Source organism: Delphinus delphis, chromosome 8, assembly GCF_949987515.2.
Source record: "Delphinus delphis chromosome 8, mDelDel1.2, whole genome shotgun sequence".
NCBI lineage: Eukaryota > Metazoa > Chordata > Mammalia > Artiodactyla > Delphinidae > Delphinus > Delphinus delphis.
Genome location: NC_082690.1, coordinates 13,544,274 through 13,558,630, shown reverse-complemented (window position 1 = coordinate 13,558,630; position 14,357 = coordinate 13,544,274). Strand labels below are relative to the sequence as shown.

General features: G+C 39.6%; 1 long non-coding RNA gene across 1 annotated transcript in view; it reads right to left on the bottom strand.

Annotated features, from left to right (window-relative positions):
• The window catches only part of LOC132429457 (uncharacterized), a 95,376-nt gene that overhangs the window by 39,218 nt on the left and 41,801 nt on the right, over nucleotides 1-14,357 (bottom strand). The gene's annotated exons all lie outside the window — the stretch shown is intronic.

The following is a 14,357-nucleotide window of genomic DNA, read 5'->3' as shown; positions in this document are numbered from 1 at the left end:
GTTGCTTTAGAGGGTATACGTTGCAGTTATGTGCTGATTTTAATTATCTACCAGCCAGAGGATGCTGTGACCTAGTACACCTTTTTAAGATTCTAAAATGACTGAAAGCTCATAGTCTTGCAAAGAGACAAAAATGTTTGGGAGATTTGGTTGTATAAGTTGCAGAGTCATTTGTTGGAAAAGAAGAAAAGGCAAAAATTAAGAAGTGAGAGACGGGCTTCAAATGCTTAGGGGAGCTGGGAGCTGAATTTTCCAGAGCAAAATATTCCTCAGTCATCTTTAACATAGCCATCCAGGCCACCTTAATTCCTAATAACATTCCCGATGTTTTATTAATAAATCTTGAGGAACATGGATTATTTATTTCTAGATTTAATACATGAATAAACCTCTCCTCAAGCTGGTATTTACACACAGCACCTAGCCATATAGATCACTTACATAATCAGGATGCAAATCATACTCATCATACTCTCACTGCCTTTTCTTCAACATCTCATTGCACAATAAGATATTTGGCTATTGGAAGATCTACATCAACATTCTTTGTATACAGACCTCTTTCTCAGTACTTAAAACACATTTGACAATATATTTTCAGTTTTAAAATCTAAGCTTAAGAAGACTATAAGGGTGATATTAATGAAAATGACCTCCAAAAATTCTCTACTCTATAAAAGAAATGGGAACACTGGCGAAAATTGTCATGATCAACTTTTCGGAACTCTGGAAATTAATCAAAGGCTATAAACAATCAGGGAAAATTTTTTCAAGAAAAAAGGCTGAATCTTGATAAGAACAATGAGCCTTGTGCCATTTAACTTGCCCTATTTCCATCCCTTTCTCACTCTATGATAACCCTGAAAACCAACAGCCCACAATCACAGTTAAAACCAGCAGCCTGGCAACCACTGAAGGTAGCAAAAAGGAGCTGGTGTTCATTCAAAACACAACAGGATAACAAAAAAACTGGGGATAAAATAAAAAGTTGAGGAATAAGATATTTATGTGGGGCTTTGCAATTATCTGACATATTCCTGGGAATCTAGAGGGCCACGTAGTTGCATAATGCTGTGCACATGCTCTCACCACTTCCATTTAACATTGTACTGGAGGTTCAAGCCAGGACAAAATGGCAAGAAAAAAAGGAAGGCGTCTAGCTAAGAAAGGAAGAAGCAAAAGTATTTCTATTTGCAGATGTCATGGTGTTATTTTTATAAAACCTCAAGAAATCCACACATGCAAAAAACCTATCAGAGCTAATAATCAGGTTCAACAAAGTTGCAGACACAAGAAACAACTGTATTTCTATACAATCCAAGAATTTAAAAATTTAAAGTCTATTTATAATAGCATCGATAAGAACAAAATCCTTAGGAATAAATTTAACAGAAGAACGGAAAGATGGGTATATTGAAAACTGTAAAACATCATTGAAAGAAATTAAAGAAGGCCTAAATAAGTGGAAACATATACCATATTCATGGGTTGGAAGATTTAATGCTGTTTGATTATGTATTAGTTTCTTACAGCTACTGTAACAAATTACCACAAAGTGGGTAGCCTAAAACAATAGAAATCTATTCTCTCCCACAGCTGTGGAGGTCAGAAGTCTGAACTCAAGGTGTCCTCAAGGATATCCTCCCTCTGAATCTTTCCTTGCCTCTTCCAGCTTCTGGTGGCTCCAGGCATTTTTTGGTTTGGGGTTGGTTATATGACTCCAACCTCTGCTTCCATCTTCACATGGTCTTCTCCCCTGCGTGTCTTGAGTCTTAAAATCTCCCTCTACTTTTATAAGAACAACTGTCATTGGATTTAGCTGTAAATCTAAGATGATCTTATTTTGAAGCCCTTAACTTAATTACATCTATAAAGAGTCACTTTCCAGAAAAATCCACATTCACAGGTTCCAGAGTTTAGGACGTAACCTATCCTTTAGGGGCCACCATTCAACCCATTACAGATGGAAGGACTCTCTAAATTGATTCACAGAGTCAAAATGCAATCCTTATCAAAATTCCACCTACCTTTTTTCCCCCAGAAATTGGGAAGCTGACCCTAAAGTACATAAGAATATACAAGGGACCTAGATAGCCAAAAGAATCTTGAAAAAAAAATAACAAACTAGAATGATTCACACTCTTCAACTTTAAAACTTAATACAAAGTTACAGTAACTAAGACTGTGTGGTACTGGCATATGCCTATTTAAATCAATGGGATAGAGTTGAGAGTCCAGAAATAAACCCATACATTCATAGTTTATTGATTTTTGACAAGGGGATCAAGACAAGTCAATGGGGAAAGAATAGTCTTTTCAACAAATGGTGCTGGGACAACTGGATATCCACATGCAAAAGAATGAATTTGAACCCCTCTCTCATACTATACACAAAGATTAATTCAAAATGAGTCATAGACCTAAATGTAAAGGCTAACAGTTACATTTCTTGAGTAAACTCTTAGATAATTATTCCTTTGGGTTAGGCAATGGCTCCGTAGATAAGACACCAAAAGCAAAAAATAGATAAATTTGACTTAATCAAAATTAAAAACTTTTTTGCTGAAAGGGCACCATCAAAAAAGTGAAAAGACAACCCACAGAATAGGAGAAGGTATTTACAAATCATATATCTGATAAAAGACTTGTGTCTAGAATATATAATGAACCCTAATAACTCAACAAGAAAAAACCCAAATAATCTGAATTAAAAATGGGCAAATTATCTGAATAGGTATTTCTCCAAAGAAGACATACGAATGACCAATAAGGACCTGAAAAGATGCTCAGCATCGTGAGTACTTAGGAAAATGCAAATTCAGACCACGATGAGATAACATTTCACTTTTCCACTAAGATGGCTAGAATAACAAAGACAATATAACAAGTATTGCCAAGGATATTAAGAAATTGGAAACCTCATACACTGCTGTGGGGATGTAAAATGGTGTAGTGCCTTTGGAAAACATTCTGGCAGTTCCTCAAAACATTAAACATAGAGTTACCATATGACCCGGCAATTCTGCTCCTAGGTATACATCCAAAAGAATTGAAAGCACATGTCCACACAAAAACGTGTACACTAATGTTCATAGCAGTATTATTCATAATAGCCAAAAAGTGGAAACAACCCAAGTGTCCTTCCACTGATGAATAGAAAAATAAAATATGGTATCTCCCTACAATGGAATATTATGCAGAAATCAAAAGGAATGAAGTACTTAAACATGCTGCAACATGGACATACCTTGAAAACATCATCAGTCACAAAAGGCTACATACTGTATAACTCCTTTAATGTGAAATGTTCAGAATAGTCAAATCTATAGAGACAAAAAGTAGAGTGTTGGTTGTCTACGCTGAGGGAAAATGGGGACTGCCAATGGGTATAAGATTTAATTTTGAAGTGATGAAAATGTTCTAAAATTGAGTATGGTGATGATTGTACAACTCTGTGAATATATTAAGAACTACTGAATTGTATACTTTAAATAGGTGACTTGTACGGTGTGTGAAATATATCTCAATAAAGCAACAACAATAGATGAAACTGGGCAAAGGATGTAGGGATCTATTATCTTTTCAACTTTCCTATAAATCTAAGATTGCTAAACTAAAAAAGTATAATTAAAAAGATTATAAAAGTAATAAAACTATTTGTACAAACATTAGAAAATACAGTAAGAAAACATGAGGGAAAGAAATAATTTCCATACCTGGCCTTCACAAACAATTTTATTAATATTATTTTGATACAGGTACTTCCAGATTTTTATCTTTGAATTTTTTAACAAGAATGATATTACAATATACATGATTTTTGTTCTTCTCTTTTTCTTTTTACTGAATAACTCTTCATCCTTATGATATACATCTATAATAACATTTATAATGGCTACTGAGCATTTTATTACCATAATTTATCTAAGCAATCCCCTAATTTATACATTTAGGTTGTTTTAAATTTTATTATTTTATTTTATTTTATTTATTTTTTTAAACATCTTTATTGGAGTATAATTGCTTTACAATGGTGTGTTAGCTTCTGCTTTATAACAAAGTGAATCAGTTATACCTACACATATGTCCCCATATCTCTTCCTTCTTGCGTCTCCCTCCCTCCCACCCTCCCTATCCCACCCCTCTAGGTGGTCACAAAGCACCGAGCTGATCTCCCTGTGCTATGCGGCTACTTCCCACTAGCTATCTATTTTACGTTTGGTAGTGTATGTATGTCCATGCTACTCTCTTACTTTGTCCCAGCTTACCCTTCCCCCTCCCAGTATCCTCAAGTCCATTCTCTAGTAGGTCTGCGTCTTTATTCCCATCTTGCCCCTAGGTTCTTTGTGACCTTTTTTTTTTTTTAGATTCCATATATATGTGTTAGCATACAGTATTTGTTTTTCCCTTTCTGACTTACTTCACTCTTTATGACAGACTCTAGTCCATCCACCTCACTACAAATAACTCAATTTCATTTCTTTTTATGGCTGAGTAATATTCCATTGTATATATGTGCCACATCTTCTTTATCCATTCATCTGTTGGTGGACACTTAGGTTGCTTCCATGTCCTGGCTATTGTAAATAGAGCTGCAATGAACATTGTGGTACATGACTCTTTTTGAATTATGATTTTCTCAGGGTGTATGCCCAGTAGTGGGATTGCTGGGTTGTATGGTAGTTCTATTTGTAGTTTTTTAAGGAATTTCCATACTGTCCTCCATAGTGGCTGTATCAGTTTACATTCCCATCAACAGTGCAAGAGCGTTCCCTTTTCTCCACACCCTCTCCAGCATTTATTGTTTGTAGATTTTTTGATGATGGCCATTCTGACTGGTGTGAGATGATACCTCATTGTAGTTTTGATTTGCATTTCTCTAATGATTAATGATGTTGAGCATTCTTTCATGTGTTTGTTGGCAATCTGTATATCTTCTTTGGAGAAATGTCTATTTAGATCTTCTTCCCATTTTTGGATTGGGCTGTTTGGTTTTTGATATTGAGTTGCATGAGCTGTTTGTGAATTTTGGAGATTAATCCTTTGTCAGTTGCTTCATTTGCAATAAATTTTATTATATTAAACACTTTTAATGAATATTCTTGTAGATAAGTTACTGTATACACTTATGATTACTTACTCTGGATTAATTTCTAGAAAGGAAAGTGCTGGACAATAGGTATGTACATTTCTTCCAGAAAAACTTCTGCTCCCACCAATCACGTATGTTACTGCCTGTTTCTTCGCATAACTCCCCAAACTCCCCAGCTTACTATCATTTTTGAACCTTTGCAATTTGATGGGTGGAACACAGTAGCTTTTCTAATTTAATTATCTGACTGTTAATGACTGAACTACTTTCTTTTCTCCCTCCCTCCCTCCCTTCCTTCCTTCAGCCATATGTGTGTTTTCTTTTGTAAATTGGCTGCCTTTAACCAATTTCATAATTGGGAGTTTGTCTTTTACTATGGCTTTACTGATATTGAGAATATATCTTAAATAGATATATAAATGTACATTGCAAAGTTTATTCTCAGGTCATTCATTTACTTTTTAATTTGTGTGTGGGGGGTTTAAAAAATCTATACAATTTAAAATTTTATAGTTCGGGACTTTCCTGATGGTCCAGTGGTTAAAACTCCATGCTTCCAATGCAGGGGGCCCAGGTTCGATCCCTGGTCAGGGAACTAGATTCTGCATGCTGCAACTAAGAGATCCCACATACTGCAACTAAGACCCAGCGCAGCCAAATAAATAAATAAATATATTTTTTAAATTTTATAGTCCAAGCTTTCTCTGTTTGATGTCATATTTAGAAATACCCCCCATTACGTAAATATTTACCCACCTTATGATTTTATCCATGCCTTTTTTTCATAAGGTGATTCTCCTTTTTTTTTTTTTTTTTTTGCTCAGGTTAGATTTATTTGTTTTTTTCTTATGTTGTTGTTTTTTTTTTCGGGTGCGCCACACAGCATGCGGAGATCTTAGTGCCCCGACCAAGGATTGAACCCACGCCCCCTGCAGTGGAAGCGTGGAGTCTTAAGCACTGGACCGCCAGGGAAGTCCCTCTACTTTTTCTCTGGCACTATTTATAATGCTCTGTAGCTCTCTATGTTTACGTATCCCCAGACACATCCAGTGTCCCCCATTTCCATCAATGGTACCACCAGCAGTAGCCAAATCTGTCAGTTCTTCCTTTAAAATTTAGCTCACATTTCTCCTTTCCTTTTCCATTGTTCTTAGTTAAGTCTCCCTGAGGTCACTCTGCTTCCAAATTGTCCTCCACATAGAGTTCTCTTTCGAAACAATATTGCTTGACTGTTCAAAACCACCAATGACCTGTTTGCTGATCTAAAATAACATCAAAATCCCTAGACCCTGTGCTCAATATCCTCCCCAGTAAGGTCATTCTAGCTGCACATCCCTTGAAACACCTTCACGAGGCTAGGTCGTCAAGGTACCTGTGCAAAATCAAGTGCAGGGCAGTGGGAGTGACACGCACCATGGAAACTGAAGCTGACCGTCCCCTCCCAGGTGCCACTTGTATTTTATTTTATTTTACATTTTTATTCTGGTTAAAAAAAAAAAAAGCCCACACATATCACAAAATTTGCTGAACATTTGTTTTGGACTAATTTCAGACTTATAGAAAGGTTTAAAAATAGTTCAAAGAATTTTCCGATATCTTAGAAGATACATCTTATGCCTCTTCCCAGATTCCCCAAATGTTAACATACTTAACAAAGAAACCATGCTTGCTCTAGCATTCTCTTGCTTTCTCTCTCTCCATGTTTGGACACAATGCTCCTTGTATTGTGGATATAGAGGAGGATGTACCCGCACCCTCCCACCCTTTTACCGCCTGCTGTTGGCTGTGATTCATTTTTTCAGAGTTTTCTTTCAACTCGAATGAAAAGTCCCAACCTAGGGTTTTAGCACTGAAACTGAGAAAGAGTTCAGCCTCTCCTGTAGGAAAGGAATACTCGTCAAATGCAGGAATGCTGGTGGCCTGTTTCCTGCCATGGAGGGGGGACCATGGGGAGGGGTGGGTATGGGCACAGCAGAGAAGGCAATTACTCAGAGGAATTGGGACAGAGGGAGTCTGGGACAGAAAGCCCCACACATGTTTACTCCTGCTGGAGTTCTTAAGAGTTCTTAGAAATAACTTCATTAAAAACCATGGGAGATTAATCCTTAGTCAGTTGCTTCATTTGCAAATATCTTCTCCCATTCTGAGGGTTGTCTTTTCCTCTTGTCTATGGTTTCCTTTGCTGTGCAAAAGCTTTTCATTAGCTCCCATTTGTTTATTTTTGTTTTTATTTCCATTTCTCTAGGAGGTGGGTCAAAAAAGGATCCTGCTGTGATTTATGTCATCGAGTGTTCTGCCTATGTTTTCCTCTAAGAGTTTCATAGTTTCTGGCCTTACATTTAGGTCTTTAATCCATTTTGAGTTTATTTTTGTATATGGGGATATATGTATACATATAGCTGATTCACTTTGTTATACAGCAGAAACTAACACAACATGGTAAAGCAATTATACTCCAATGAAGATGTTTAAAAAAAGAAAATTAAAATCACCTGTTTTCCCACCACCCAGAAAAAAAAGGAAAAAAAAAAAGCATGGGAATTAAAACCTAAGTGCAGATGTTTGGATACGACACAGGAAAAAACTGAGCAAGTGCACAGGTGTTTTAGGAAGATGACCTCTAGCAGTGATATTCAGAATGGTATGGAAGGAAAGGCCTGGTGACAGGAGCCCACCACCTAGGAGGCTGTTACTGTAGCCAGGCAACTAGTCAATCTGCTAAATGCTGAATATTTTTCCTTTGACGTGGCTCTTGAGCTCACCACTTACTACGTAATTCAAGCCTTCCTCCTAGCACCCATTGTGGTCTTGTACCTATTTGTTGAGAGGTCTACCTCCCTCCTCCCTCCATTCAGGGGACCATTCACCTCTGCATGTAGTAAGGATCGTTGTACAGCAAATAGGACATACTGTTCATGCAGAAACCTCAGAGTCAACTTCAGACTTTTGAACCCCATTTGCATTCAGTTTTAATAACTATGAGATCTTAGGCAAGAATTTTTGAACCATAATCTCTTCATCTTAGCTTTAACCCTTCATCCGGCTACTGTGAAGAGTAAATTAGATTACACAGTCAAAGCATAAATGCCTGGAACATAATAAGATTCAATTAATGTTAATATTGATATTAATATTATAGCTAGCCAAGTGTCTGGCACATGGTAGGTATTCAACATGGTACGTAATTGTTTTTAATATATTTATTAATAATAGATTTTTAAAATTTGAGTGACACCACAAGGAGAAATGAGGATGCTGGGCATGAGTGTCTGCCCCACACAGTAAATGGGGTCTTGGCATAACTCTGAATAAAAATAGTTGGATCGGGCTTCCCTGGTGGGGCAGTGGTTGAGAATCCGCCTGCCAATGCAGGGGACATAGGTTCCATCCCTCGTCCGGGAAGATCCCACACGCCACGGAGCAACTAAGCCCATGTACCACAACTACTGAGCCTGCGCTCTGGAGCCCGTGAGCCACAACTACTGAAGCCCGCGCACCTAGAGCCCGTGCTCTGCAACAAGAGAAGCCACCGCAATGAGAAGCCCGCGCACCGCAACGAAGAGTAGCCCCTGCTCACCGCAACTAGAGAAAGCCCTTGTGCAGCAAAGAAGACCCAACGCAGCCAAAAATAAATTAATTAATTTTTTTAAAAAGTTGGATCTTTGGGCCACATATAACATAGTTAATAAGGTTCAGCTGTTATTTAATCCCTTCAGTAGCAATTGCATTCACAGTGCTGTAAATGGCTGTTTGCATCGGGTTATCGTCAAGAAAATCCTTCCAAACACTTTTAATCCCATCAGTGGAGAGCTCTCAAACTTTACTCATCCAGCAAAGTATGATTAGGTGATTCACGGTGGACTTAAAATCAGTAAAATAGAGAGGAAAATTCAACACTTTAAGAACATAGATACAATCTATTTTGTTTTCCTTCCTTCTCTCCACCTTCAAAACAATATAAAGGGGGAAATAGTATTCAGTGGTTCAGAGTAAAGACAAGCCGGCCATCAGACTTCACAACTGCTCCTCTTCCAGGTGGTTGTCACCTACTGAGTCCTATTTGGTCACTCACTCTCATTTACTTGTACCTCTAGTCCTGGCTCACTTGCCCTCCTTTCTATCTCTACTCCTGTCATCATGCTTGGTGATTTCAAATGCCTTGGACTTGTCAGGTCTCTGACTTCCACCTGCCCCTCAGCCATCATTTCCATTGTCATACCCTTACGTAACCTCATCATCTAAAGAATTGAACCCAATCTCAAAGCTTGATTTCAAGCTTCATACTCCTGGAGCATACTCCAACTCTCAGCCTTTCAGCTCATTTACTCCCATTCTAGCAATTCTCTGATCCCGGCAGAGCCTGCAAGCTATTGATCTGACCACTTCTCCATCTATCACACCCTTCTTGCCATCACTCCCTTGTTACCTACCTTAGATTCTATGGTCCATTATATAACCACTCCCTTGCAACCACACTAAAACCTCTGCCCAGCTTTTTCTGCATAATCACCTGCAAAGTGTCAACCTTAGTTCAGTGCAAGATTCTGTGCTCTCCATGCCTGCAGCCCATAAGCTGAGCACTGCTAGTGAAAGCCGCACACCTCTGCCCATTGGTTTCCCTTTGAATGAATGACAAAAATTCTCCAGTGGGCAGTCATCTCAACCAGTCGTGCCATATTTTCTAGTGAATTCTCTCTCTCTCCAGAGACTGTTTCCCACCTTAATCTCCCTCCCTAAGCCTCCACCTTCTACCCCACTCATTCTTAATTCACTAAGAAAAACCAGCCATCAGATGAGTAATCCTTCACTCTCCCACCAGCAAATCTACCAATCTCCATGCATCTGTACCCACCTAACCTGCCTTCTCTGCTGTTACAGTGGACAATGTACACCAGCTCCTATGAAAGGTAAGGATCTCCTCTTGTGCTTAATATCCCACATGCTCTCGCCTTCTCAACAACTTTCTCCGGCAATACTTTCTTTTTCTCCTGTATCATCAATCTCACTCTCTTTACTGGATCATTCCCATCGGCATACACTTATGCCTTAATAACCCCCATCTTTCCCTTGACTCCCACATGCCTCTCAAGTACCACCCAATTTCTCTGCTTCCGTTCATAGCAAAAATCCTTGAAAGAATCATGTACAGCTGTATTTCCACTGTCTCAACCACCATTCTCTCTTCAACCTGCTTCAGTCAGGTTTTATTCTTCATCCCTTCATTGAAACTATTCTTAATTAAGTCACCCATGACTTTTAATATTGCCATTTGCAATAGTCCCTTCTCTGTCCTTGACTAACCAAACTTCTCAATAGCAATGGACACACTTTTTAAAAATCAAATTTATTGATGTATAATTTACAGATAATAAAAGGTACACATCTTAAGTGTACAGTTTAATGAATTCTGACAAATATGTACATCTCTGTAGCAACCACTACCACAATTAAGATATAGAACATGTCCCTCACCCCCAAAGGTACCCTTATGCCCCTTCCAATCAATCCCCACAACCACCCTGATCCTAGACAACCACTGACACACTTTCTGTTTTTATACTTTAAATTTTTCCTAGAGTTTTATATTAATGGGATTGTATATTTTCTTTTTTTCTGACTTATTTTGCTCAGCATGTTTCTGAGATTTATCTATGTTATTTCATATATCAGTGGTTCATTTGTTTTTATTAGTGAGCAGTATGGAAGCCATCTACCTGTTGATAGACATTTGGGATGCTTCCAGTTTGGGGTTTCTACAAAGAAAACTGCTATGAACATTCATGTACCAGTCTTTGTGTGGACATGTATTTTCATTTCACTTGGATAAATAATTTGGGTTGAACTGCTGGGTCATAAAGTGGATCTTTAAATTTATGAGAAATGCCAAGCTGTTTCCAAAGTGGTTGTACCATTTTACATTCTCTTTACCAATCATCAGAGTTCCAGTCACTCCACACCTCACCACACTTGTCACTGTCCATCTTTTTTTAGTCATTCTAATAGATGTATTGTGATATCTCATTGTGGTTATAATTTTCATTTCCCTGATGACTAATGATGTTTAACATCTCATGTGCTTATGGGCCATTTGCATATATTTTTTGTAAAGTGTTTGTTTAAATCTTTTGCTTTTTTTTTTTTGCGGTACACGGGCCTCTCCCTGTTGCGGCCTCTCCCGTTGCGGAGCACAGGCTCTGGACGCGCAGGCTCTGCGGCCATGGCTCACGGGCCCAGCTGCTCCGCGGCATGTGGGATCTTCCCGGACCGGGGCACGAACCCGCGTCCCCTGCATCGGCAGGCGGACCCTCAACCACTGCGCCACCAGGGAAGTCCCTCTTTTGCTTATTTTTTATGGGCTGTTTTCTTATTACTGAGATACAAGAGTTCTCTATATTCTAGATAAGTCCTGGGTCACTTACATGTATTGTAAAATTTTTTCCCCACTTTACAGCTTGTCTTTCATTTTTTAAACGGTGCTCAAGAGAGCAGATTTTAATTTCGATGAAGTTCATTTTACGAATTTATTTCTCTTATGATTCATGCTTTTGTGTCCTATCTAAGAATTATTTGCTGACTCCAAAATCTCAAAGATTATATTCTGGTTTTAGCTAGAAGTTGTGTAGTTTAAATGTTTACATTTTGGTCCATGATTTATTTTGAGTTAATTTTTATGTATGGTGTGAGGTAAAGGTTGAAATTCTTCCTTTCTATAAAAATACCATGCTGTTCCAGCACCGTTTGTTGAAAAGACTGTCGTTTCTTCATTTAATTACCTTCTCTCTCTAGTCAAAATCAGTTGACGATACATGCCTGGGTCTACTTATGAACTCTACTCTGTTCCAAGGACTTGATCAGAGGCTTCCCTCTTTTCTTCTGTCTATACCTTCTCCTTCCATCAGAGATTAGTAGGTGTTAATTAGAAAACATGAGTGGGAGCAGAAGTGGGTAGAACTAAGTGGTGGAGAGGAAAAAGAATAATAATGTGTTAGAATGATCAGCATGGACAGAGTCCTGGAAGTGAGAGAGAATATATACATGGAAACTGAGTGAGTACACCCTCGGTCTAGAACATAAAGGAGGAAAAAGAAGCATGAGACAAGGCAAGGGAAAGTTTAAGAACAGTCTCGTAGGCATGCCCAGTTTGTACTTAAACCTGAGAGCAATGGGGAATTGACGTAATCAGATGTGTGTAAAAAATAATATTTAATGGCTGTATATAATAAATAAGTTTGCAGTCTTTAAAATAAAGTTTGTGAAGAATATTTTGCCACTTCAGAAAATTCACATTGTTTCATTTGAAAATTAAGATCTGTATGAACTACGTAAAATTTATATTTTAATATGAGCATTTAAAAAAGACTAAAAGAAAAGTGTACTGACTGGTTAACAGTAGTTATTTTTGAGTATTAAGATTGCAGATGGCTTCATTTCCTTCTTTTTACTTTTCTGTAGTTTTAAATTTTTTACAATTAGTCTGTATTAAATCTGTAATAAGATATTTTTTAAAGCATACTAGAGTATGTGTCTTATTTTTAGAAGCGGTGCAAAATTACTGTTAAGAAAGATTATGCTGAGTGACATGACCATTGTGGCAGAGTAGGAGACACCACCCTCCAGCCCCTGACAAAGACCAACAATTAGACAGCTATCCACAAACAAAAATGGCTCTGAGGGAGTTCAGAGTCCACTTAAGAAACTTCAGCAACACAGTAGAACAAAACACCTGAGAATAACTACACAAAAAATGAAGAACAGAATCATGTTGCCTGCATCATCCCATCCCCCAGGTGAACCCTGCTCAGCACCAGGAGGGAGCTCCCCAGCTTGAAGAGCTCCCCTCGCTGGGAAAGGGAGAGTGAGAGCTTTATCAGATGCTTAGGGCACTGCACAAGGGGCTCACTTTGGTCTCACCCCACCCAGAAACTGAAAAAGCTGAGACATATAGACATAGCTAGGGACAAGTAAGAAAAGCAGGGCTATCAGTATTAGCCACATAGTGGAGCGACCGTGGTTCCCAGTGACCTGCTCTGCAGAGGACACCAGCAGCTTTTGCCACTGAAGAAACCAATGCCCAGCAGAGCCAGCATGGACCCCCTACAGAGTCCACCATTGAGACTTCCTCCAAAGGTTTTCCTGGTCACAGATGCCAGCCACCTGAGCATCCATCCTCAACTTCCCTCACCCCTAAAGCCAGGATCCATACTGGCAGCCAGCCCCAGCCTCTGTGGCTATATGAATACAAGATGCCAGCCTAGACCCTGGCAGTGGACCCCTCCGCACACTGTGCACATCTGGGGCTAGCTAGCCCCTCTAGCTGTGCACCTGCACACGCTTGGCCTGACTTCCATCACTAGTCTCCACTGCTATGTGCATACCCTTGAGGAGATCCTGCAGGCACAGGAGTGAATGCCAATAGCCAGGGGCCCTACAGTGGCTTGTGGGCCTGGATCCAGCCCTGTCTGCTGACACTGGCCTGTCCTCGATTCACCTGCAGCTAGACCCTCCACCTATGCACTTGCCTGTCCCCAGGCCAACTCCTATTGCTGGCCTCCACAGCTATGCTGTGCCCATAGGGAGACCCTGTAGCCACAGAGTGGACACTGAGAGCCAGGGCCCGTGCAGCTGCTAACGCACCCACAGTTGGCCCTGGCACCTTGCTGCTGACCCTGGCCACCACCACTATGTGCTTCTCTGTACCTGGCCCATGCCACTACAAGGCATCTGTACCTAGCCCCCACAGACAAGTGTCTGCACATCACCAGCTCTGGCCACCACCACTGCCTGCCCTGGTCCCTAGCCACTGGAACTGTAGGCACCAATGAGGACTCTAACAGGCCCTGCAGCTACGCAGACCCTTGCAGCCCTTGTCTAGGACCATGCAGTTGTTGATGTCATGGACCCTAGCAGCCCAAGCTGATGAGACATCATAACCCCTGGACGTGGACCATCACATGTCCCCACATGTATGGACCTAGAGTCACAACATGCTCCAGCATGCTGTAGAGGTCTTTCCTTACCAAGGTCAGTCCATAACATCTGAAAGGGACTGTTTCTTCACATACAAGGCTAGAGAGATCACAAAGAGTCATGGAACCATGACACCACTGAAGGAACACAGTAAACTTCCAGTAACCTCAAGAAAATGAAGATACATGAATGCCTGATAAAGAATTCAAAATAATTGTTCTCGAGATGCTCAGAGAGCTACAAGAGAACACGGACAAACAATTTAAGAAAATCAGGAAAACAATATGAAAGAAAATGA